This window comes from Solanum lycopersicum, chromosome 2, assembly GCF_036512215.1.
Source record: "Solanum lycopersicum chromosome 2, SLM_r2.1".
Taxonomy (NCBI): Eukaryota; Viridiplantae; Streptophyta; class Magnoliopsida; order Solanales; family Solanaceae; genus Solanum; species Solanum lycopersicum.
Genome location: NC_090801.1, coordinates 40,403,989 through 40,429,309, shown reverse-complemented (window position 1 = coordinate 40,429,309; position 25,321 = coordinate 40,403,989). Strand labels below are relative to the sequence as shown.

Sequence of the window (25,321 nt, the reverse complement as noted above, 5' to 3'; positions counted from 1 at the left end):
CCAAAGTTACAAAATCTGAAGATGCTGAATGACAAAAGCAAAAAGGCAATGGAATGGATCAAAGGGTGGATCACCGAATGGATTGGTGATAATGACTTATTGCATCGAGTGGACATTCGCAGAACACTTTTTGAAAACTATAATTACATTTTAAAATTCTTAGTTTAGGATCTATCATTCAATATCAGAGTTTTTAGAAGATAAGTTTCGATTTTCAATTAAGAGTATTCAGATAATAGTTCCTTAGCTTTGAATATTTTAAGATTTCCATTTTTGAGAAATTAAAAGTGGGTATTGAAGATTCTTCATCTTGGACCTTTGCAAAGAAAGTGAAAGAGAGATGTATTTGAAAGGGATGATTTTATGATGAGGGAGAACCCTCTATTTATACAAGAAAACTTGACACCCTTTGGCCAAATGACCGACACTCCTACTTTACACCTGGCATTTTTATATTCGACCGACACAAGAAAACAAATGACCGATACTCCTACTTTACACCTGGACTTTTTATATTCGACCGACACAAGAAAACAAAAGACCTACTATTACTTCTTTACATAATGGCCTCTTCTTATATTTGTGGCCGACACACTCACTATTTACTTTACGACTTTTTACATAATTGGCCTTTTATGGCCGACGCAAAACGAAAAAATACAATATTATTACAATAATACTATTATTACATAAAGTATCTTATTTTTGCAAGTTATCTTATTCTAGTTGTACCTCAGGGATTATGCCATCACCTTGATTACATTTAGAACATATATGGTCTGGGTATTTGTGACCAATTAACTTGCAATATCTTGTCATTAGTTCTTCAGAGATGAATCCTTGTTTTATTGCTCTAGTTGTTGGAGTAGCTTCTGGTTTTAACAAAGAGAAAATCCATTTCTGGACTTCTTCCATATCTGCTTGCATTATCTCTCGCGAATTGGCATATATCATTAAATGATCTCTTGAATAGTAGCTCCATATGGTATTTCCTTGTAGATAGTTATTAGCTAACTCCTGTATGATAGTTGATAACCCGATTATTCTTTTATTAGCATAAAAACTGGGTATCTCAACTTTTGGTATCTCTGGCTGTTGCCCTATGTCTTCCGGTATTATCATCTCTCGTGTTAATCCAATTTTCACTATATAGATCATTGGTTTTATTTCATCATAAAGTATCTCAGCTGGTGCAGTATAGAATCTTATGAAAAATAAGTTTCCTTTTGTTATTTTTTTGTATATCAAAAATGCTTTGTGGACCTCCGGAATTCCATTTATCTCTTCTCCTGTATATGTGTAAACTGTATTTAATAATCCATAATTATAACAAGTTTTAACTAGGTTTGGATTTGTTTTTGGTTGTGCGATTAACTTGTTATAACCTTGTAATTTTTGGGTTAGATAGTCCTGGGTTTTTTCTGTGGTTGTGGTAGATTTGGGTTTATGGTTCAAAAAGTTTTGTATTTTGTACAGGTTTTCAATATATGCTTGGGATATGTGGTTATATGTTTTCTTTTCCTTATGCAGGTTGACTGCATATGTAGATGTTTGTGGTGCTGGAGTATCTACTATCTGTACCTTTGGAATAAATGGTTTCGTAAATAAGCTGTTTAGGTTTGTATTTTTTGATGTAGCTTTTTTCCATAGCTCCCGTGCTTGTACCTGCAACATTAGCAATGTTGTGGGTTTTAGGGAGTTTCCCAACATCTCCTTTTAGCTCGGGAATTTTTGCGTCTTCCGATCGACGTAGCTCCGCATGTTTATAGTCATGCTGCTGACTTATATTTTTCATCTTTTGAAACTCTTTATCCATACTGTCCACTTTCGCAGAAAGTGTAGTAATGGCTTTGAGTATTTCTTCCATCGTATCTTTTTCTGATTCAGTTTGGGTTCCTTTTTCTTGATAGATAGTCTGCAACAAGATTCTTGTTAGTTTTAATTACTTCAATTGTAAATGTAAAATTTAATATATTTAATATTAATCTCCTTATTTCTTTCGTTGTAACTGAATCTTCTAACTTTTTTGTTATCCACCATTTTACCTGTGTATTATCTGTTCTTACAATAAATTTATTGTAAACAATATATGGTTCAAATGCTAATAAACATTTATATAATGCGAATAACAAATGGTAAAACATTCCATTCATAGAAACCTTGCGGTACTGTGAATGTTGTTAGCTGTTTAGATTCTTCTTCTAGTTTTATGTGGTAAAATCATGATTTATAGTCAAATTTACTAAAATAATTATATCCTTGTATTTTGTCTTATTTTTAGTATTTTGTTTGGTATTTGATAATTGTATGTTTTAGTTTTAGCATTTAGATTACGATAATCTATGATCATTCTACTTTTACCTCTTTTTTGTTCACTATGTTTTATAATTATAAATGTTGGACTTGTATGTTTGCTATTGCTTTCTTGTATATAATTATTTTCTAATAGTTCATCTATATGAATTTTGAATTCCTTTAAATCATCAAAGTTATATTTTAGTGGTTTCTGTGTTATTATACTATTTTCATCTATTAGTTCAATTTTTACTTTTGTCTTATGTTTTTCTCATCCTTGTAATGGATCTTCGTTATATAGTTGTTCTAGTTGTTCATTTATTATTTTAACTTTATCTATTTTAAATATAATAATTTCTAATTGTGATATTTGTTTCTTACTTATATTTTCCATTTCTTGGTTTATTTTTTCACTTTCTTTTATCCATTCTATAGGTTTTCGTTGTTTATTATTTACTCTTTTTGCTCCTATTTTGTTTCGCATGGTGTAGTAAACCACCAATGTGTTTTTGTTATTATATGTGGATAAAATCTATCTAAAAATGGCATTCCTAATAACATATCTTTTGTGGTAAATTCAAGATTATACATTTCTTCTATTGTTAATATTTTATCCCATATTTGTATTCTTATATTTTTTGCTTTATATTTAATCATACTTCCTTCATTATTAAATCTTGTTACTACCATAGGTGTTTTTAACTTTTCCCATTTATCTTTTGGTAAGCAATTATATTTACATATATTCGCTTCTGCTCCTGTATCTATCATAGGGGTATAATATCTGTTGTGATATCCTTCTTCAATAATTTTTGCAAGTATAAATATTTTCATTAATCATTTTGTTCTTTTTATAATTATTTTCTTATTTTGACAAGTTATTGTTAATTGTTCATTTTCTATGTTGTATGGTTTAAATTTTTCTAACCATTTTATTCCTAATGTAATATTATGGTTTCCTTGATATATTTTAAATGGTATTACTAAGGGTATTCCTCCTATAATTATTTCTTTATTCGTTGTTTTTTCATTTGTGTTTACTATCTCACTAGGTAATCCAGGGCATATGTGTCCTGTTTTTATAATTTCTTCTTCTAATACTAACATTCTTGTTATGTAATTTTCTTCTTGTCCTGTATTTATTAAAATTTTATATTTTCTTTGGTCTATTATTCCTGTTATGAAATAATGATATGGTGTTATTTCTTCCGTATCTAATAAGTTTTGTGGAATTTCATAGTTTCTTTTAGATGTACTCATTCTTGATGAGGTAGCTCTTGTTAACGTATTTGGTACGCTTGAAGTGCTTAATCTTTCTTTTACAATTTCTAAATCTTCTTCTGTATCAATTTATTTATAACTATAGTCATTATTGTCTATTATAGTAATTATTTTTTCGAAAGGATTTTCTATTTTTATTTTATCGATTTTATTTCTTGCTGTTATTTTATGTTTTGCTGTTAATATATATAAGTTTTTGCATCTTGCTGTAAATATTTACTGCCTGGTGCTAACTCTATTCCAGATATTTTCCAATATAATACTAATGATTTATCTATATTCCTATCTGTTAATGTTACTGTATAATTGGCACTTATTATAAATTTAAATTTTCGGTATATTAGGTTTCCTTTTACTGCACTGATTACGCTTTTTTCTATAGGGTGTATAATTCTATCATCTGCTAAGTATATTTCAATAGGTGTATCTATTCCTTCTCTAAAACAAGCTTTTATTAATATTTCTGTTCCTCCTAAATGTACATATTTTATAGGTGTTTTAGATTTTATATCTTGTATTTCTTTATTTATTATTCGTTTACTTAGTATAGGTATATATGCTTTTCCTCTTGCATATTTACAATCTATAATATGTTCTTTCTGACTAACTACATAATATTCTTCCTTTTGTCTTTTAAACCAATTTCTTAAAGTAGGTATTTCAAGTACTTTTTCAACACTTAAGTCTAATTCTTTTCCTTTTATTTGTTCAAAAATTGTATTATCAAATATAATTTTTTGGTCTGATAACTCTTCATTTTGATAATCTTCTTTGGATATTATTTTTATATCGTCTTCAGACATTATATTTCTTCGTCTATTATATCATTATTTAGGTTAATATATTCTTCTTCATTTTCTGTTTCTATGTCTGATACTTCGTATATACTATCATTTTCACTTAGTTCATAGTCTATATATTCTATTTGCATATATTTGTCACTATCTATAATTATTTCTGCAATTTGCTTCTTTTTTGGGTCTTTTGGTAACTTACAATCTCTAGCTATGTGTCCTATCTTTCCGCAATTATAACATGTACATTGGGATATTTTCCTTTTTGGTCTATATGGTCTTTTCATTTTATAATTTTTTACATAATATCTTTGTCTTGGTTTTTTGTATTTATACATAGTTTTAGTTTTTCTATAATTTTTATATTGCCTTGGTTTTTTCTTTTTATAATTTTTTGTTATACATCCGAACTGTGGTGCTGTTTTATTTTTACAACAGGTTAAATTTTTGTTTAGTACTTTTTCCATTTTTAATTTTTCTTTTTGGTTTTCACATAGTTGTATGAACCATTGATGTAAGAATTTTATTCTTGCTCCTAAAGTATCTACTAATCCTTCATCATTCCAATCTTTTATTACTTTTGTACTAAATGGTTCTGGTAATTTCGTAAAATATTATTTTCTTATTTCTTTTGCTTCATCAAAATTGTATTTTGCTTTGTAATAATATTCATTAAATGCACAAGTGTATTCTTCTACATAACACATTTTACATATAGCTAATTTTGTCATAAGTTGTCTATTTATTATTTTTTCTCTGTTTTGTTCTCTTATATCTGTGGTCATACCTCCAAATTCACTTCTTATTGCTGATTCATATTTATCTAGTATATCTATATTTGTTGATGATGGAGATCCATCCATTTTCTTGTCACTTCCAAGTACTTCTAAACTTTCTAAGGGTAGATTTTCTATCCATAATCTTGTTGTTCCTACAAATGTTCTTTCTATATACCTTGGTGTTTCTGTCGTTTTTATTTTATTATCTATTAGTTGCTTAGATATATTTCCTATCCATAGTAATATTGCTTTATTTGTATCTGTAACACAATCTAGATCTAAGAAATTATATTGTTTGTTTATTGGTCTTGGTGTCCAATTTTTATTTAATCTACTATTCCATATTGCGTTAGTTCTATCTGATTGCTGATAACTTTCTGTATCATAAGTTGGTGGTGTCCATCTGGGACTAATTCTAGGACTATTTCTGGGACTATTGTCTGGAGTTTTAACTCTTGACGTACTAGGTCTATTCATATCTCCTGTGTTTATTTCTAATTTTTTTTGGTTTATTTACCTGTTCTAAAATTTTTGTATATGTCTCACTTATATCACTTATTTCTGATTTTCGATCATTTATTGTATCTGATTCATTTTCGTTTATTTCATTTACTTCAAGATCTTCATTTAGTTTTTGTTCCATCTCTTTTATTTCATTAGTTAATTCAAGCTCTTTATCTTTTTCCTTTTGTTTTTGTTTAGTTTCATATAATAATTTTAACCTAGCTAATTCTTTTTCTAATTCACTTATTCTTGTATTTTTTATTTCATCTAAATGTTGTATTTCTTGTTTTGCTTGTATTTTTATTTTTTCAATTTCTTTTGATTTGTTTATTTCTTCATTTTCTTTTGTTATTCTTATTATAGCTGTTAACCTATCTTCTAATTTTGTTGTTTTTTTTCTAACATTAAATATAGGTTATTTCCTATTTTCTTATATCTTCTTCCTAAATTTGAAAATATTATTTTTATTATCATTCCGTCTTGATTTTCATATGTCTTTTCGTCTACTGCAAATTCTTCTTTGTTCATTATAATTTATGTATTATATTATGTTGTAGCCTATATTCAAGACAATCTATTTCTAGTTCTAACATAAATATAACTTTTCTTTGTGCTAATATTGATTTATTACATACTCCTGCTAAAATATTTTCTTCTAATATTCTTTTTCTATGTTGTAATTCTTGTCCTTTTTCAGCTATTTTTTCTATCAATTGTTGTTTATATTTTTCTTTGTTCATACTGTTTTTTTAAATAACAAACATATCTGTATTCTGTTTTTGAAATTATATTTATCAAATGATCTTTTTTATCGTTACTTGTTTTGATGAGTTGTGATAGTTCATATTCTATATATAAAGGTTTTAATTTTTTCCATATCTTTCGTATTTTTTTTATCTATCTTGGTTTTTGTTGTTTTAGTTTCTTTGCTTGGTGTTATATTATTTTTCATAAAATGTCTTTCTATAATATTCCCTTTTAAGTAGATCTAATCGTTGTATTTCATTAGCATTGTTCATAATATATTCTAGATGTTCAACTTCTCGAGTTCTTAAATAATAGAATAAATTTTCAATTAGTAATTTTTCAAGTAGATCTATGTTTTCTATGGTTTTTACCCAATATTGTAAGTATTCGTAATTTATCATTGGTCTCTGAATATATCTATATCATCATATAAATCATTTATGTCATAGTAAAATTCATGATAAATATTATCTTGTATATCTAATTCTGTCCAACCTTGAGTTGTTACTTCTATTACTTCATATGTTACTAATAAATCATAAATTGCTCTTTTTATATCTGTATTAAGATCTTTTAAGATATAGAGTATTAATATCTTATAGTTAACATCATCGTCTAGTAGGTAAGTATTCATTTTTATTATTTTCCACTTTCGCTAAAATTTTATTCCTTCCAACCTCTTAATGGATTATACTTATTTATTATGTAATAATAATAGTTTAATAATCATCTCGTCTGATCACTACTACAGTTTTCTTCTTTGATCAGTTGTCCTAACAGCGCCTCAACTTTGTTTACTCCCCTAAACGGTCTTCTTTGCCTATCGGTTTCAACCTTAGGATGGCATACTCTGGGCATACTTATTCGCAGAATATTTCTGTAGAAAACTTTCTAAAGATGGTTATTATAACGTTATTAAGGCATGATAAACAATTATAATCAACAAGAGATTATCAGGAATAAATTAATTTAGCTACTCATGAAGGTAAAAATGTATACCTGCTTTTGTAGATTTGTTATCTCTGATGTGTTTTCCATATCTTCTCTTTTGATTATCTAGCTCTGATATCAATGTGGGGTGGAAGCGGAATTAAGAGTGAAAGAGAGATGTATTTGAAAGGGATGATTTTATTATGAGGGAGAACCCTCTATTTATACAAGAAAACTTGACACCCTTTGGCCAAATGACCGACACTCCTACTTTACACCTGGCCTTTTTATATTCGGCCGACACAAGAAAACAAATGACCGACACCTAGTTGATGGAAACAGAATTTGGTACTTATTTCTACCTTTTTATGATGTTAAGCTAAAACCTAAATTGTTGGGATGTGATTATGGGTTGATTTAGCTATTGGGTATTGCTAATTGATTTCATTCAGCATTTGTGGCTCAATCTAAAAGGTTGTAGTTGCAAATGCAACTCTACCTTTGCATTTTTGGCTTGCTCGAGATAGAGGTTTTAAAACCAAGATTATTGATTTGATGGTCTATCGGTATTGGGTTGTCGTGGGTTCATCTCGAGAGATTAAATCCTAAACACTTTTCCACACATTCAGCTCGAGAGACTAAATGAACTAAACCGAAGGCGGTTCTTAATTGCTAGTTATTGGTGTTTGAGAAAACCAATTTGATTTGGGGTAAATTGTTTGAGAGAAAGTTTACCCCACTAAAGTGTAGCTTATTCGCATATTTATAATTATTTACTATTAATTTTAATTACCTTGTTTTCTAACTTTTCTCATAATACAATCACGTCCCAGGAACCTATCTCTATATTAACTAATTTTGTGTTATTTGTTGTTGTAGATGTTAATTACAACCAAACACCCTGATAATTGACACATATATCACCCAAAACTTGAACAATTCATTTTAATCATGAATGTTATTACCTATGATTGACCTGATCATATTCATGTTTATCTATTGATTGTCAAATACATACAACTACATGTAGGATTCGACCTCAATTCACTTAGTTGGGTTATATTACTAACTAACGATCGTTGACACATAGTATTAGATTAAATGTCCTGATTCGTGATATCATATAGTTAGAATTAGATCAATATAGAGAAGTTATAATTAGCGCTAGGGCTTGGAGAAACGAAAAAAAAGGAGAAAAGAGAAAGACATTTAAGATTCATCAAGAACATTCTATAATCGCATGTGGATTTAGTCAAGGGATGATCCCTACGAGGTATGTGAATCACATACGTTGGGTTTCTTCACCCACACACCAATCATGATTCAATTAAGCAAAGTATGTTAAATATGAAAGTAAATTCTTTGAGTTCTTGATGAAATTCGTTTGAATTTTTGTGAATTGTTTTGTTGAAGTTTCCTTAGATTTATTTTATGTTTTCGGGTGTAATTTTTAGTTGAATATGATATATATTGATGGTATAAATGAGATATATTGAGGGTATAAATGATTCTAAGTGTTTAGGGAAAGAACTATGTGAAATTAAAGGGTTTAAAGATGAAAATAAGGAGAAGAAAAGTCGGGGAACACCAGAGGAGGGTCTTTCGGTGTCGCGCCCCTCATAGACCCTAAGAGGGTCTTCTAAACTTTGACCTATGGGGTGCCACTCCATAAAGAACACCCCAAGTCAGTTTCTTAACTTCAAGGGTTGGCACCCCGCGCCTCGCAGAGTGCCTGGGACACTAGTTCTTCCCAATCATTCTGTAATAGTTCCTTATCCGTGTACCTATATTTTTTAGTTGATTCCAACACTTTTCGATATATCTAAAGATCATTAGATCATCCATAAACATGAGAGAATGAACCTTGAATCCATAATCCAATTAAAGGAAAGTTAATAGTCAAGCTTAGAAGTTAAAGAAGCAAGTCAATAGAAGTTTGTAAAGTTTTCTAAGGTTTTTCACAAATGGTTTAAGTTTTTTAAGAATTATGTTTCAAGTTCAGCAAAGAGTAAAGAGTCGAGTCCATTTCTCAAAAATTTATAAGGGAACTAAGTATTTCCAAAAGTTTAAAATGATTTCACATTTGATCAAGAAAAGGGAACATCAATTCTAATAGAGCTTTTAAGATAAGATTTGAGTAATAGATAAAGTTTTCTTTTAAAAACATATTAGCTAAGTACAGCTTGGGAGTAGTATTGAGCACGGATATTGGAAAACGAGTTTAGATAACGCAAGTGTCTGTAAATCACGTAGCCATCATGGGTATTAAAGTTCATACTTTTTAGAGGAATCCTTAAATTCTTTTTAGTATAGACTAGTGGATCCACTTAGTTAAGGCGACCGATATGAAGGCAAAGTATAAGACACTTATAGCAGCGTAGGCAAGACGATGTATCACCAGTTAGGCTTATAATGGTGATTATCGGTTAGAGAAACTTCATACCCTTACTTCTTCCACATCACCACTCGACCCTTGATTCCCTAGTCATCTCTATCAAGACCCATTAACCGCTCAATACGAATCCCTTTCCTAGGTACAACCCAGCTACCTTACATTTACGACACCAACACCTCCCTGCTTCTTGCTTTTAAGAGCTCAGACAACATCTCTAAGACAATACACAATAATACCTTGACCCTCGATAATACAAATTTCACTGCATCCTTAATTTTCTCACCAACATATAAAATCTTATTAAAGAAAAATGATCATAACATCAATAAGGGATGAATGGTTGAATGAGCTCAAAAAATAAAGTCAAAACTACCCAATATTTAGCTAAATTATAAAAACAATCGAATAGAGCGATAATTTTATAATAAAACTTGCATAAGAATCCAAAACAATAAAAATAAGTCAAAACTATTCAATATTTAGCTAAACTAGAAACATTCGATTCAAATATATCATTACAATTGTATTCCATAAATATTTATCTTTCTAAGTGTTTTTATTTTGTGGTCTCCTTAGAAATACAACGAAATACTTCTCTTACTTCTTAACAATTTTACGAATATAATTCAACATCGAATCAATTTTGTAAACTTGTGATATCACACACCAGTAAGGACAAGTGGACCGATGGAGGTGGACTTGCGTGCAACTAAATAAGAGTAGAACCAAATGAAAAAAAGTTTAGAGAGTTCTAAAATATATATATATATATATATATATATATATATATATATATATATATATATATATATATAATATATATATATATATATATATTAATTTCTAAAGAAAACTCTGTTTATAACTTTTTTATTACAAATTATTTTAAAATTTGGTTATTTATTTTTACATAATTTTAAAAGTATTAATTAAAAAACTCTTAAATTAGACTCAAAAAGAAATTACTCTCCTCATTTAAATTTTATTATGCCAATTTTCTTTTTATTTAGTTTAAAAAATAATACTTTTCCCCTTGTTAATAACACTTTAACTTCAACTTGTCAAATGATATGTTTAAGAATAAAAAATTAAAAAATATTTTGAATAGTTGATATATTTTTAATTTCGGACCCTAAATTTTAAGTCTTATTTTATTTTCAAAACCCTATGTTAAATTAAAATAGAATAAACAAAATAAAATAGAAAAATATATTAAAATAATCCATATATGTGTGTGTATATATATATATATATAACTAATAATTATATAGGTTTATCAAATATAGGCTCAAAAGTACAAAAATGCACCATTAGGTTAGTGCAAGAACCTCTTCATCTTCTCCACCAAACCTCTTCATCTCCTTCCCCCCCCCCCCCCCCCCCCCACAACCAGATCTTCATCTCCTTTTTTCCCCACAATCAGATCTAATTTTAAAGTTCTCGATCTTTGCAAGTCAACTCAAATACCATGTCGCGTTGATGTCTTCATCGTCTCTGTAGCTCTGATAATTAAGCTTTTATAGCAGCAATATCGCAGTTTGGGGAGATACAAAAAGATACAATGTGTTACTCAAAATATATTCCTATGATTTTTGAAATGAGTTCTCTTGATATTTTATTAATTTTTCGTATGGTTAACACAAGTTACAAGATTCTAGATTTTGAGTTTCAGCTGAAGAAGGTGCAACAATTAATAAAATTTGTAAGACACCAATTTTGTGTTTCTTTATGTCTTCATTATTATTATTTTTTCTAAGTAAAATCTTTGTACATTTATGTCCTATATGTGCAATTTTATTTTCTAAAATAATATTAAATTTATGCCTTTTTGTTTGTGAAATTTTATATTTTAAATATCATATAAAAGTAGAGATAAATATTATATTTAAAATAAAAATGATTACCAACTTCTTCACTTCCTAAGTTTCTGGGTTCACAGGTAGCACTACTTCCTCCACTTCATCATAATTGTTCTCCAGAAAGCAAAAAAATAGAAAAAGAAACTGTCTTATTTAGACCCTCTACCAAAAGTTATCTTTAGACCCACCTAAGTAAGATATGAAGCGGCCATCCATACAACCCCTTCACACATACATAGTTGATCCTCAAGATTCCATATTCAATATAATAATTTTCTTCATTTATACACTCTACCTAAGGTTACTCTAAGACCCACCTAAGTAAGATATGAAGAGACCATCCAAACACCCTCTTCAAGAACACCTAAGTGTTCCTTAAAGCCACCATAGATAAGGAAATTTCTATTCAATATACTATTATTAGGAGAACATACATTACATAAGTCGTTTAGAAGTCACTTATACAATTAGGGGACTTCACATAATTGTCTTGGAAGACCTAGGGAACTCACTTTAGTATTTTCAAAGCCTACTCGTGCCATGTGTATATAGCATACCATTCCACTACCCACACATTGTAGAACCTATCTAATAACTAGAGTGCACATCTCATGTGATGAAAATATACATTAACCAACATAGACCATACTAGCTAGGTATGAAATTTGGTGTCATCGAAAACCCACACCATGGAAGGTGTTCTACTTGCCAAGGGTAGAATTAGGACAAATCCCATGTAGGCACATGGTTTAAGGGATATCAAAAGATTTATTTGTACTCTAGCCTCATACTCAACTAGAGCTACTCCCTTAAGCATATACACTTAGTGCTTTGCCTTGGTTCTCGTAGAGTAAGTTCATTCACATAAGTGTATTAGAGAAGGTACCATCACTAAGCTCTACCAACTCATAATACCATTTCTAAGAAGGTATCCACAAGGGTCTATCGATCAAAGTTCATTAAAATAACTCTTGCGACTTCCATTGAGATGGTTTCATGCCGTTCCAGCTAACCTACCTCTAATTCCATCATTCCATTCAAAAAGGGAACCATTACGGTCTTACAACTTCAAGGCTTCTAAATTAACTATCTTTTCATGTTTAACGTTTCACATACTAAACCTTATTTTCATATTCAAGGTTCCATATTATTCTTTCATAGAAGGGTACCACTTTATGTCTACCGATCCTAGACTTTCATTCATTCGAACATGACGAGGGTGCCTAAGACTACCAAGTCAAGAGATCACGTTCACATAACTGTCATACATTAAAGAGAAGGCACCTAAGTCTACCAAATCCAAGAGTTCATAATCTAGAAGCTTTCATGTATCAAGAAGATGGACCTAATTCTACCAATCAAGACAGAACATCATTATTTAAGACTCTTCACAGTCCATCATCATTACACATCAACATTAGAAGAGAATATACTTTCATCATATCTCATCTACATTATACAAGATCACAGATACATCACATCATATAAACTTATGTATGCCATAACACCTTTCACATAGTCACATTACAAACATAACAAAATTCACAAAATGCCTTCATATATACCCTAACATGATACTACTACAATTCACATAATAATGCCGACAAGGCCATGATCACTATAAAAACAACAAGTAAACACCAACATGATAAGTGGACCGTACCACATAATAGCAATTTTATTTCAATTCTACATTATGAGGGAATTAGGTCAATTTACCCTCTTGCAATAGCTAAGATCTATCACGACTGGAATATAAACCCCAGACGAGACCAGCATTATTGACCTCTCAGAGGTCGCAGACAAGCCTACATACGTCATTCTTACTTCATCTAGGTTGATTTAGCATAAAATTTAAACTTTTTATTTTCTTATTTCATGCTAAACATTTTAAACTTAATAGGCGTTCACAAATCAACCATCTAATATTGAGATAATCAAATGAAATAAACAGTTCATAATTGCATTAAACGTACTTTTGCCAAAACGGCACCAATACAAAGTCTGAAACGAAAGTGGAAAGAAACACTAGTGTAACATTCTCCACAATCTAAAGCCTACATCTAAGCTAGATAATAACGGTAGATATCCTCGAAAGCATGAGGGCCTACCAAGTCCAGATGAAAGCTCTACGTCCGGATAGATGCAACGTCAACCTGTAAGCTCTAGCATCCACCAGTGCCTGAACCTAAAAATATAATGTATTATGGGATTAGTAAACACTTGTTCTATGTATGGGTACATGCAAGCACACACCAACGACATGCATGAGTAAGAATTACTCTTTCCTAACAACATGACAATGGAAAGTCAAGTCAGTGGACTTGCTAGATTTGGTTTAGGAAAGTCAGTGGACTTGCCAAATTTGGATTAGGAACGTCATGCCATGAGAGTAACATGTATCATCATACTTATCATATTGCACACAACACATAACATCTTACACATGGCACATAACATATTGCATATAACACATAACATCATTCATATCATTCATTCATACGCCATTAGACTTTGGGATCATGGACTTGACATCAGGACTTCCCAAAAATGAAGGCTCAACATATGGGACCTCGACTAGGGAACCTTCTTTAGCAAACACAGAGTCTCCTTCATTCAATTATATGTACTTCATTTCATTTCATTCATATGCTGGTGTGAACACCAGCTATACCTAGGATGTAGTTTAAGACTTTAATCCGGTTCGCTGTGCAATGATCAAGAATGACCTAGTGTCATTACTTGAGTCTGGCTCACCACCTGATTATCCTATCCTAATACCTTCGGTATCATTCATTTCATTATGTGCATCATTTGAGGCTAGACTCATTCATTTATTGGGAACTTTAACTTTAACCGACATAGATCATGTGAGCATCATGAAATCCAGTGTCTCCCCCACACCAAAAAGAAGTGGAATCACCGGCCAAAATGACCAAAAACATGGTAGCGTATATTGGAATTGAACCCCGCTAGATCCCTATATTGGCACTATAGGTTCGAATACTAGGAGATATAAGGAGACCCATGCCGGCATGCCAAACAGTCTCATCTCATGAGAATTATGTGAACCTTCATCCTTCCTGAAAGAAGGCATCACCGCTTATAGCCAGTATATCGGTTCTCAGTATAAAGTTTCATTACATTTAACTCATACGTCATGGAAGTGACTTCTGGTATGACGACATCATAGCTCAATAGATAATTTCTCATCTCATCATTAGTATTAAGTATGTTAATCTCAATACATTCATTAGAGTGTTCATATAGATTGGTCTCTTCATTATGTTTACACTCTCATAGGTGAGTACGTTTTGGTAACATTTACTTAGGCTCATTTGAAATTGCTCTCATCTTTTACATTAGCCTCATATCATGTTGTCACCCCATTCATTAACACTAGCAAATTTTCTGTTCATAATTATTCACCCCTTTTTACATGAATGTTCATTTCATCATATTCAAATGCACTTGGCCATTTAGTGTGTTTCACACTCTTACTTAACCCTTCTAGGGTTTCGTCATTTCATTGTTGATTTCATCATTTCATTGTTCATTTCATTATTTCATTGTTCGTTTCATCATTTCATTGTTTATACATCTTAGATTCACTTATTTTTACACGTATGCTAGACTTATGGGTCTATACATACATGTCATGAGACTTCGTTCATAGTTCGTTTAAAGTGATTTATATCTTCCTAAGATTAAATCTTGTATGTATGCCAAGATCTCGATTTCGATCTAAGTATGCATCATTATTCTTGAATATATTATTCAGGTATAACTTATGTATCAATATGGAATTTGGGCAAGGTAACCCGGTTTCAAATCCCTTGGATAACACTTACATTTATTTTATTTTGGTCCATACGGCTTGGTGACCAAAGATCAATCCCCAACGCCTTCATTTTCTTTTAATTTCTTTTCTTTACATCTTCTCTTCCTTGGTCGAGGGGTTGTGGGATCGAACCCCCACATCCCCTTTTTATTTTAATCTCTTTTTCCATGGCTTCTCTGAGTTGACCATGAGGTTGTGGTATAGAACCCCAACAACCTCACATTGTTTTTCATTTAACTCTCCTTTTCCACCTAGAGGTCGTGGGTTTGATTCCCACGCCTCACACTTATTTTCTTTTCATTTTTCCTTAAGCTTGACTGAGTGGTTGTGGGTTCAAATCCCACTCCTCGCATTTTTTTATTTTCATACTTTATTTTCCAGCCAAGACCATGGTTCGAATCTCCTTCCCCACATTCCTTTTTACTTCTTTATTTTTCATTGTTTTTAAACATGGTGAGGTCACGGGTTCACTTCTCCATGACCTCACTTGTTTTAATTCATTTTTTCACAACATCTTGAACCCTCTTAACTTGACCGAAACTCAACATTTGAAACTGGAAATTTTGTAGTTTCTCTTCCGCATCTTTTCATCAAGTTACACATTAGTTGTTAGGGAATTTCATAGTTCATTTAAAACGTTTTAGGTGCATTTTCATTGATTCGATTAGTCAAGAGTTTCTCACTCGATTTAGCCACATTACACTTCATATGACTTTGCCTAAGTGTGGTGAGAATTACACTATGTATTGTCATGCATATAGGGTTGGTTTGGGTTGTGTTTTTATGCAGGGTGATAAGGTGATAGCTTATGCGTCCAGACAACTCAAGGTCCATGAAAAGAATTATCCCACTCATGACCTGGAGTTGGCAGTTGTGGTGTTTGCACTGAAGCTGTGGAGGCACTACTTGTATGGGTTGCGTGTGGATGTGTTCACAGACCACAAGAGTCTTCATTACGTGTTCACATAGAGAGAGTTGAATCTACGTCTGGAGATGGTTGGAACTATTGAAGGACTATGACATGAATGTCCACTACCATCAAGGTAAGTATAATGTTGTAGTTGATGCTTTGAGTAGGATGAGCATGGGAAGTACAATCCACGTTGAGGATGAGAAAAAGGAGTTGGTGAAAGATATACATAGACAGGCCAGACTGTATGTGCGTTTAGTTGACTCTACTAGTGGAGGTGTTTCAGTTCATCCTAGTTCTGAATCATCCTTAGTAGTTGAAGTCAAAGAGGTTCAGCATCTTGATCCTGTGTTGATGGAGCTTAAGGTTTCAGTGTTGGTTAGATGAATGAGTCTTTTTCTTTGGGAGATGATGGCATACTTAGGTACCAGGACAGGCTCTGTGTACCAGATGTAGATGATTTGCGGACCAGGATCATTGTAGAGGCTCATGGTTCAAGATATTCCATACATACAGGTTCCACCAAGATGTATCATGATCTTAAGCAATTCTATTTGTGGGATGGCATGAAGAAGGACATTGCAAAATATGTGGCCAAATGTCCTAATTGTCAACAGGTTAAGGAGAACATCTTAAGCCTGGTGGTCTTACTCAGATGATCAAGCTTCTGACATGGAAGTGGGAGGCCATTCATGTAGACTTCGTGGTTGGTCTTCCGAAGTGTAGGAAACATCATGACTTCATATGGGTTATTGTGGACAAGATGACTAAGTCTGCCAACTTTATCCCTGTGAAGTCTACTTATAGAGCCGAAGATTATGTGAAACTCTACATTGATGAGATTGTGAGATGGAATGGGATTCCTTTGTATATCATTTCAGATAGAGGAGCTTAGTTCACTTCACATTTCTGGAGATCCTTCTAGAATAGCTTAGGCACACAGGTGAAGCTTAGTACTGTCTTTCATCCTCAGACTGATGGGCAGGCAGAGCGCACCATTCAGACATTGGAGGACATATTGAGGGCGTGCGTGATTGACTTCAGGGGTACTTGGGACGATCATCTACCTTTGACAGAATTCCTGTATAATAACAGTTATCACTCCAGCATTGGGATGGCACTGTTAGAGGCACTGTATGGTAGGAGATGTAGGTCTCCAGTTGGGTGGTTCGAGATTGGAGAGTCATCCATCTTGGGTCCATAGATCATTCATGCATCACGATTTACATAAGCTTGTGCACATAAGATCACAATCAAAACATTATCAATTTTTTAGCCTTAACCCGAGAAAACATAGTCACAGTCAAATTTTTGGACACACATGCACATACTTACGGAACAGATAGGTTGTCATTCATATGATTTCAAACACACATACATGTACATATTCATCATGAAAATGGAATACATGCCTAATATCTACCAACAAACATACCCAACCAATGAATCATTGGGAGCTAGTGACAGGGACATGCAATGGGGAAACAACCTTAGTTTTCGGAAGAAATATACTTAACCGTAAGGGGTATCTTAGGAAAGGGACCAAGAGATAAGAGAAACCATACCTTTTATGACGTGTAAACCTTGAATTTTCTGCCCAAACCTTCTCCAACACTCATGTCCAAAACCAAGTTCCAACACCAAACTTTCGACAGAAAACCCTCCCTTTGCCTAACCTTTTTTGCTTAGCTTTTGATTTTAGTTTTTGTTGTGAGCTCTTCAAGTGTAAAGAACTTTGGCAAATTTTCTGTTCTAATACATTATTTTGGCAGAAATAACGTGAAAGAGAATGATAGAGATGTGAGAGAAAGATGAGCGTGAGAGATGAGAGTTTTCTTAGGCTTAGGAGTCTAGTTTAGGACTTAGTCAAATAAGGTTTTATTAAATGGTAAAAATACGATTTCCCTTTTATTTTAAATCAGACAATAAATATTAAATATTAATTAATTACATTAATTCACTAATTTAAATAAAAAACAATTTAAATCATCGCTTCCACCTAGGTTCGAACCCGGGTGGAGCAAGACTTCACTCTAAGAGCCAATTTTTGGCTCTCTCTGCCCAAAATGCCCCCCCACCTTATTAATTAAATAATTAGTTATATATTTAGGATAATTATGATACTATCCTTAGTCTAGAAAAAGACCATACCCCTAGTCCCTCCAAACCTAATATTTTCCCTTTTTAAGTCCGGTAAAGACTCATTCGAGTAAATCTTCGTATTCGAGATCCCTACATGGTTGGACCCAACCTTTTCTAGCTTAAATAACTCCCCAAGTTATTTGGCTTGGCTGTCATAAGGGTTAAAGGTCTGGTTCTATGTGCATCAATCCGTGTGAACCCGGTTTAATTGTAGGCATTCTGACGTATTAAGCATAATTTAGCATAGCCATTATCAGGATTATTACATTATCCCCCATTAGGAACATTCGTCCCCGAATGACACCACCAATTCTCTTGTGTAATGCTAGTCAAATCATAGCATAGATACTATTTACAACCAAGCAATATTAACAAAGAGCGGAGAGATAAGGAAACTTAGACTTAAGAATAGGAAGTCTAACCTCAAGGGCTTAAAAGATGAGGGTAGCGGGGGCCTCGTTCTCCCATATAACACCCTCAACAAGGTGATTCCTCCACAATACCTTCACTGTGGTAATCTCCATGTTCCTTAGCCGCTTGACATGTCTGTCTAAAATCTCAACAAGTACCTCCTCAAAGGATAAATTTTCATCAACCCCTAAACCTTTAACAAGTAGAATCGATTATGGATCACCTAGGCACTTCTTTAACATAGAGACATGAAAGGCTGGGTGAACAAATCTAGCTCCGCAGGCAATGAAAACTCGTAGGCCACCTCACCCATATGCTGTTGGATCTCACATGGCCCAACATACCTCAGAATCAACTTCCCTTTCCTGCCAAACCTCATCACCCCCTTCATAGGTGATATCTTCAAATAGACCTGGTCACCAATATCAAACTCTAAGGGCCGTTTTCTGTTGTTTGCATAAGACTTCTGCCAACTGTAAGCAGTATCTGACTTATGGTCATATCTTGTGGATTATTTGGGTATTGTCTTATATGTCAATGTTTACTTGTGTTATGTCTCTTAAACTCTTATGATGAAGGTTTTTATCAAAATGTCATGAAAGCATGTTTCTTTACTAAATGTCGCTTTTGCATGATTTTGCATGGCTTCCATATTTAGTGCTTAAATGTGCTAACCCCTTCTTTTCCTTTTTTGACTAAAGTGTAGGGATTGGAGGTTTGGTATGCTATTGATGATGGATAGGTTTCTAAGGGTTCAAGATAAAGCTTTGGTGAGTCCCCGTAGATTCAAGGACAAGACCCACATATACCTTTTATGTCTTCTTAGTCTTTGTTTTAAGTTGTGTATGGGCTTACTCCCAAATGTTGTACTCTAAAGTATTAGATGGTTTATGAGACACGCATGTTGTAAAGTTAAATGTTTTAGAAGTCTTCCGCTTTCTTGTTAGTGAAATTATTCTTCATGTGTGAAGAAAGTTTTAAATTCTTACTTATTTTGAGTATCATATGCAATAAATTATCTATATAGATTGTATGAGACCTCCAAGAGGTCGAATATGGTGGTAACGTCTACGGGTACTGTTGGATCGTTACATTTTGAGTGCCGTTTATATTACTATATTGAACTTTCCTGAGTTTCTCCACGTTGAGAACCACGTTAAGGGATAGATATGAAGATAAGTGGCATGGATACTCATTTTTGGGATTCTTGAAACCCTCACCTAATGTGTGTAGTGAAGATTTAGCAAGAACTAGTTTCATCCTTAAAGTGGAACGAGATGATGCTTAGAAGGTTTGCATAAACTTTGCCCCAAAAGGGGGATGTTCTGCTTTATTAGTAAGGTTGATAAGTTAGAGTTCTTTTGCATGAGATAAGGTTCTCTTTGATGGGTTTACCCCAAGTGGGGAATAATGGGTTGAATAGCAAGGTGGTTGATATCCCTATCTTTTCCTTATATTCTTACTCAACCTTGTGACCAAAGAATTCCTAGTAGCTTGTATATGTTTGGAGTCGTTCATATGAGTATAAGTTGCATGTTCTCCATATATTATGCATGTCCTAGATGACACTATTTTATGTATGTCTTGAAGGATTCTTGCTGCATTAAAAGGGAATTCTAGCAAATTACATGTTTCTCATGTGGTCATGCATCGTAATATGATGAATTCACATTTGACTTCAAGAGAAAGGGAGTATTATCATGCTTTGGTTAGAAGTTTAAAGTTTATCCTTAAATAAATTGACCTTTTACTGCTTGCATATGATCTTGATGATGCTATGTGTGTATGTTTTGACTAGGTGAAGGTAGTCCCTCTTTGAACATAACTAAACACGGTAATGTCATGTAGGTAAGACCCCAAAATGAGTTAGGGTATCTAGATACTAACATGGTTGTATTAAGTTTATAAGTTCCTAAAATGAATTATAATATGGTTTAGAGGCAGTGTGTAAAGTTTGAGGAGATTTGGAAGTTGAAAGTCAAGGGACGACCATTGGTTAGGTATCATCAATGTACACTTATCTTGGCCAGGTCTCAACCCCAGAAGTAAAAGAATGGCCAGTTTATTGACCAACAGCCAGTCGATGGGTTCTATTGATGGTGGTCTAAGCTACTGCATTGTGACTGTTTTATTTGAGAGGTGAATGGGAAATTCATTCCATGTAATCAACTGATTCTAATTGATTAATTTACCTATATTTGGGTGTATATAAGGGATCAAACACGTGTAGAACCCACCAAATCCTTTCCTACGAAACTGAACATTTTAATCTATCGATTGATAATACTATGATCTGATTAATCCATATTTTTAGATTATGTGAAGCATGATTTCTTTGAATAATGATCTAATTAGATGCTGCCTAACATTTACATTATTGTTAAAATATGGTTTATGATCAAGGCCTTAGAGAATCAATAGTATTATCTAATTCCTCTATATCCTAGTGAATTAATAAGCCTAATGCCTATGTTGGAAGCTTGATCTTGAAGTGATTTAAGCATGATTTAGTTATTATAGATGAAAGAGTAGTAATGTTCAATAATTACCAAAGGCTAAAGGATTGGTAAGAATTGCCCTACTCTTCTACTTCTCTACTTCTTTACAGCAATGTTAATGAAGCCCTGTACGACATTGTGTGGTATGGTCCACTTATGGTGGAGGTGTTTACTTTATTGTCATTATATATGGGTTTATTAAGTCCTTGAAGGAAAATTGATGAATATATGAGCATGTACTTATGATGATACTATGAGAAGATTATGCCTACTTTCCTAATCTAGTTGTGATTTAGGTTGTATGGCTATTGTATAAGCATGTGTATATCCTTGTTAGGGTAAATCATAGGTGCTTCCATTGATGAGTTAAAAAGGTTAATAATCCCTTACTATGTACCCCTATGTCAATGCATGAATAGCACAAGTTAAGAGTCTTATGTGTAATATGAAGTTGACTTATCTCCTATGCTATTGTGTGTTGTGTGGTTTAAGCTTGATAGAGTATTATGACCTAAGAGGGTGGTTGCATCAATTTTTTGTGGATATCCATTATGTGATCATGTTGACCAACGTACACACACACAGAGACTCTACATGCATGTTAAAAGTAGTATAGGTCATGGTGTCTAAATTGAAGGTAGTTCTCATATTCACTAGTGCCTATTACTATGCATGTTAAGATGATATTTATGAAAGTATGGTATGTGTTTCCTTATCTAGGATGACTTGATAGGTGTACTAGTATAGGGAAGGTGTGGGACTTTGCCTATGCATTACACATGTGTACCTTGATAGGATAGTTCTAGTTTTGGTTTCTATATGTATGAACATGTGTGACTTATGGTGTTATATGAAACGTTTTCTCACATATATGTATACACACACACATGAATGATGATATACTCAATACAGGATCCTTGAAAGGTGTGCTCAAGTGTATCCTAAACTAGATAGTGCTAATACATATGCTATGTCCATGTGAAAGGATCTTTTCACATGATTTAGGTGGATGAACTTTCATCTATGACCTATGAGCTAAGAATATAAGGGGATGACTCTCCTAAGACTATATTTTATAAAGGTAATGTAATAATGGCTTTTCAATAAACGGAACTTAGCTTAGCATCGAGTGAACTTGAATATGAATGTGTGTCCCTTCCCAATGTGAGAAGGTAGGTCACCATAAATCCATAAGATGGATAACCACAATGCCTCAATAGGCATAAATAGGGTTTAGATAAGTGAATAACCATAATTCCCCATCTTTGCATAAAGAGGGTTTTCACATGTTCCTCCAAATTCCAAAACTATGGTTGCCAAGTAGGATCTAGCAATGTGCTATCACTTAGTATTCTAGCATGTGTTAATGTTCTATCTTGGCTAGGTAAGAGCACCTTTGATTGGTGTAAGGCTCTACAGCACCAAATTCCAAGTTTAGCACCCATGGTCTTAGTGTCGATTAAGGCTATGGTTTCCCTAAAGTAAATGGAAAATAGAAGTAAATGAATAGGATCCTAACTAGAGGACTTAAGGTAAGTTACTTAGGATAAATGGAAGTAATGAACCCATCTAGACATTGCACAAGTACCTCCTTTGGAAGTCCTAGTAAAGTGACCTAATATGTATGATTATGTTTATGTCCATATGCATGACTTTGTAGTATTGGTCTAGTTGTTATGATGATAAGCATGGTATGAATCTATATGATGTGGTACTATCTTTATATGCACTATATTGGTCTAAATGACTATATGATGAAGGTCTTGTATTGACACGAATGAAGTTGCTTTCACTTACTTGTTGAGGTATGAATTGAATGTTAAGGTTTGTGGTCTCATGAAGGTTTTCACATGTACCTCCAAGTTCCATAACTACGCTTGCCATATAGGATCTAGCAATGTGATATCACTTAGTATGCTAGCATGTGCTAATGTTCTACCTTGGCTAGGTAAGAACACCTTCCATTGGTATAAGGCTCTACAACACCAAATTCAATGTTTAGCACCCATGGTCTTAGTGTCGTTAAGGATATGGTTTCCCTAAAGTAAAATGGACAATGGAAGTAAATTAATAGGATCCTAACTAGGAGGACTTAAGGTTTGTGGTCTCATGAAGGGTTTACTAAGAATGTATGGGGTTATGGGGCTCCATATGTTTATTCCACTAGTATAATAAGATTTGGGTAATGAACAAGTTATTATAATGAGGAATATGAAAGAAGTAAAAGTGTATGTGCAAGTTAGATGTATCTTACTGTAATTGTCCTATGGTATTGTCTTAAATATGTATAAGTTGTATTATACTCCTACGATGGTATGTGTTGTCTTGTGTAGATGATATGTATATTTCCTTGTGGCATTAAGGTGATGCATTGCACCTAGTATCACTAGAGGATTACTTGGGAGATTAATGAATAAAAGGGAAGATAGATCACTATTAAAGGAAAACAAGTTCACTATAATGTGACTTAAGAATGTAACAAATTCAATAAGGATCTTATGAAATGGTTGGCCTTCGAATATGTTTATATGAATTATGTGAATGATGTAAATTCTATTGAATAAGGGTTTTATGAAGATTTACTCAAAAAGGCATGAAGTATGATTTCAAGAAAATGTCCCTTTTAAATGCATGGTTGTCATACTTAGTGCATTCTTGTACAAACTCCATTCTTTCTGCTTTTTACACAAAGTGTAGGTTATGGATGCCTAAAGGATGTATTGAATGGTGAAGAGCTTGATAGATGATTCCCAAGCTCAACAAAAGGAATCTTTAAGTTCAAGGATCTCCTGCTTATGACTTTACTGTAAAGTTTATTAATATTGTATAGTTATGTCTTATGTTTTAAGGGCCGTGTCCCTAATGTATAATAATGTTGTTGAGTATAAGATGGCAAAGAGACTTAGAGTCAATGTATGTATTATGTTGTTGAGTTTGTAGCATATAATGTGCTATGAAAAGTTCTAAATTTTCCGCTAAATTTACTATGTCAATGAGATGAATGATAACTATGGGCTTGTATAAGACCTCTGAGAGGTCAAGTATGCCATGTTACTTCTAAGGGGTGCTCCGCGGATGTGACAAACGTGGCATCAGAGCACGAGGTTTTTAAAAGTGGATTAGGGTCCAAGAAGTCTCATATTGTAACGTCTAGTAGAGTCTTGTATCATTGGTGGTGAGTCGCGACACATTAAATGGTACGAGAGGCTATAAGACGATAGATTTTCCCTTTTTTATCATTCACATATCGTGCCATAGAACTTAACTCTATAAGATCTCTCTCTTATGTTTTCTTGTTCGGTGGTCTTTTAGATGTGATTGCTTAGATGAGATGCTTCTCTTATCTTGGTTTTATGTTTTTAATGAGTATGGGTGAAGGTGAATTTTGGTATGTTTAGATGATATGATGCCATTTATGGCTATATATGAAAACTTATGTGAAATAGTACGTTATATTGAGAAATGTATGTCATGATATAGTTAAAGCATGTTAGAAGTTATTATGGTTAAAATTAGTTATTTTGGAATGATGTGTTCCTATACGGTTTTACATGATGGTAGCCTAATACTATGATTTGAACTTCAAATGCTTAGTGACTACCTATGGAAGCATGCTACCCTAAGAATATGTACTTAAAGGTCCTCAATGTTTCCCTTTTTATCTATGTGGTCTATGATAAGTTGCTTAGTCTGGATTCGAGTTCTTTGTATAGACATTGATCCTAGATGAGATGATAGTATGATTGTCTTGGTAAAGTTTTGTATATCATATGGTCATGCTTTTCCCATTGATTGCCTAAATGTTGCATTTTTGGAGTTTTAAAGCATGTTCACTGTAATGATAGGCAGCTTGATGTGAGATATTTGGGAAATTAACTAAATTGTTCTTTGATTGAAAGTTGTTGAAATGTGTATATAATTCATGCATATGAACA

At 32.8% G+C, this 25,321-nt stretch overlaps 1 pseudogene; it reads right to left on the bottom strand.

Moving 5' to 3' along the window:
- Positions 1–73: 73 nt before the first annotated feature.
- LOC138342030 (uncharacterized) lies at positions 74–1,867 on the bottom strand (annotated as a pseudogene).
- Positions 1,868–25,321: the final 23,454 nt, after the last annotated feature.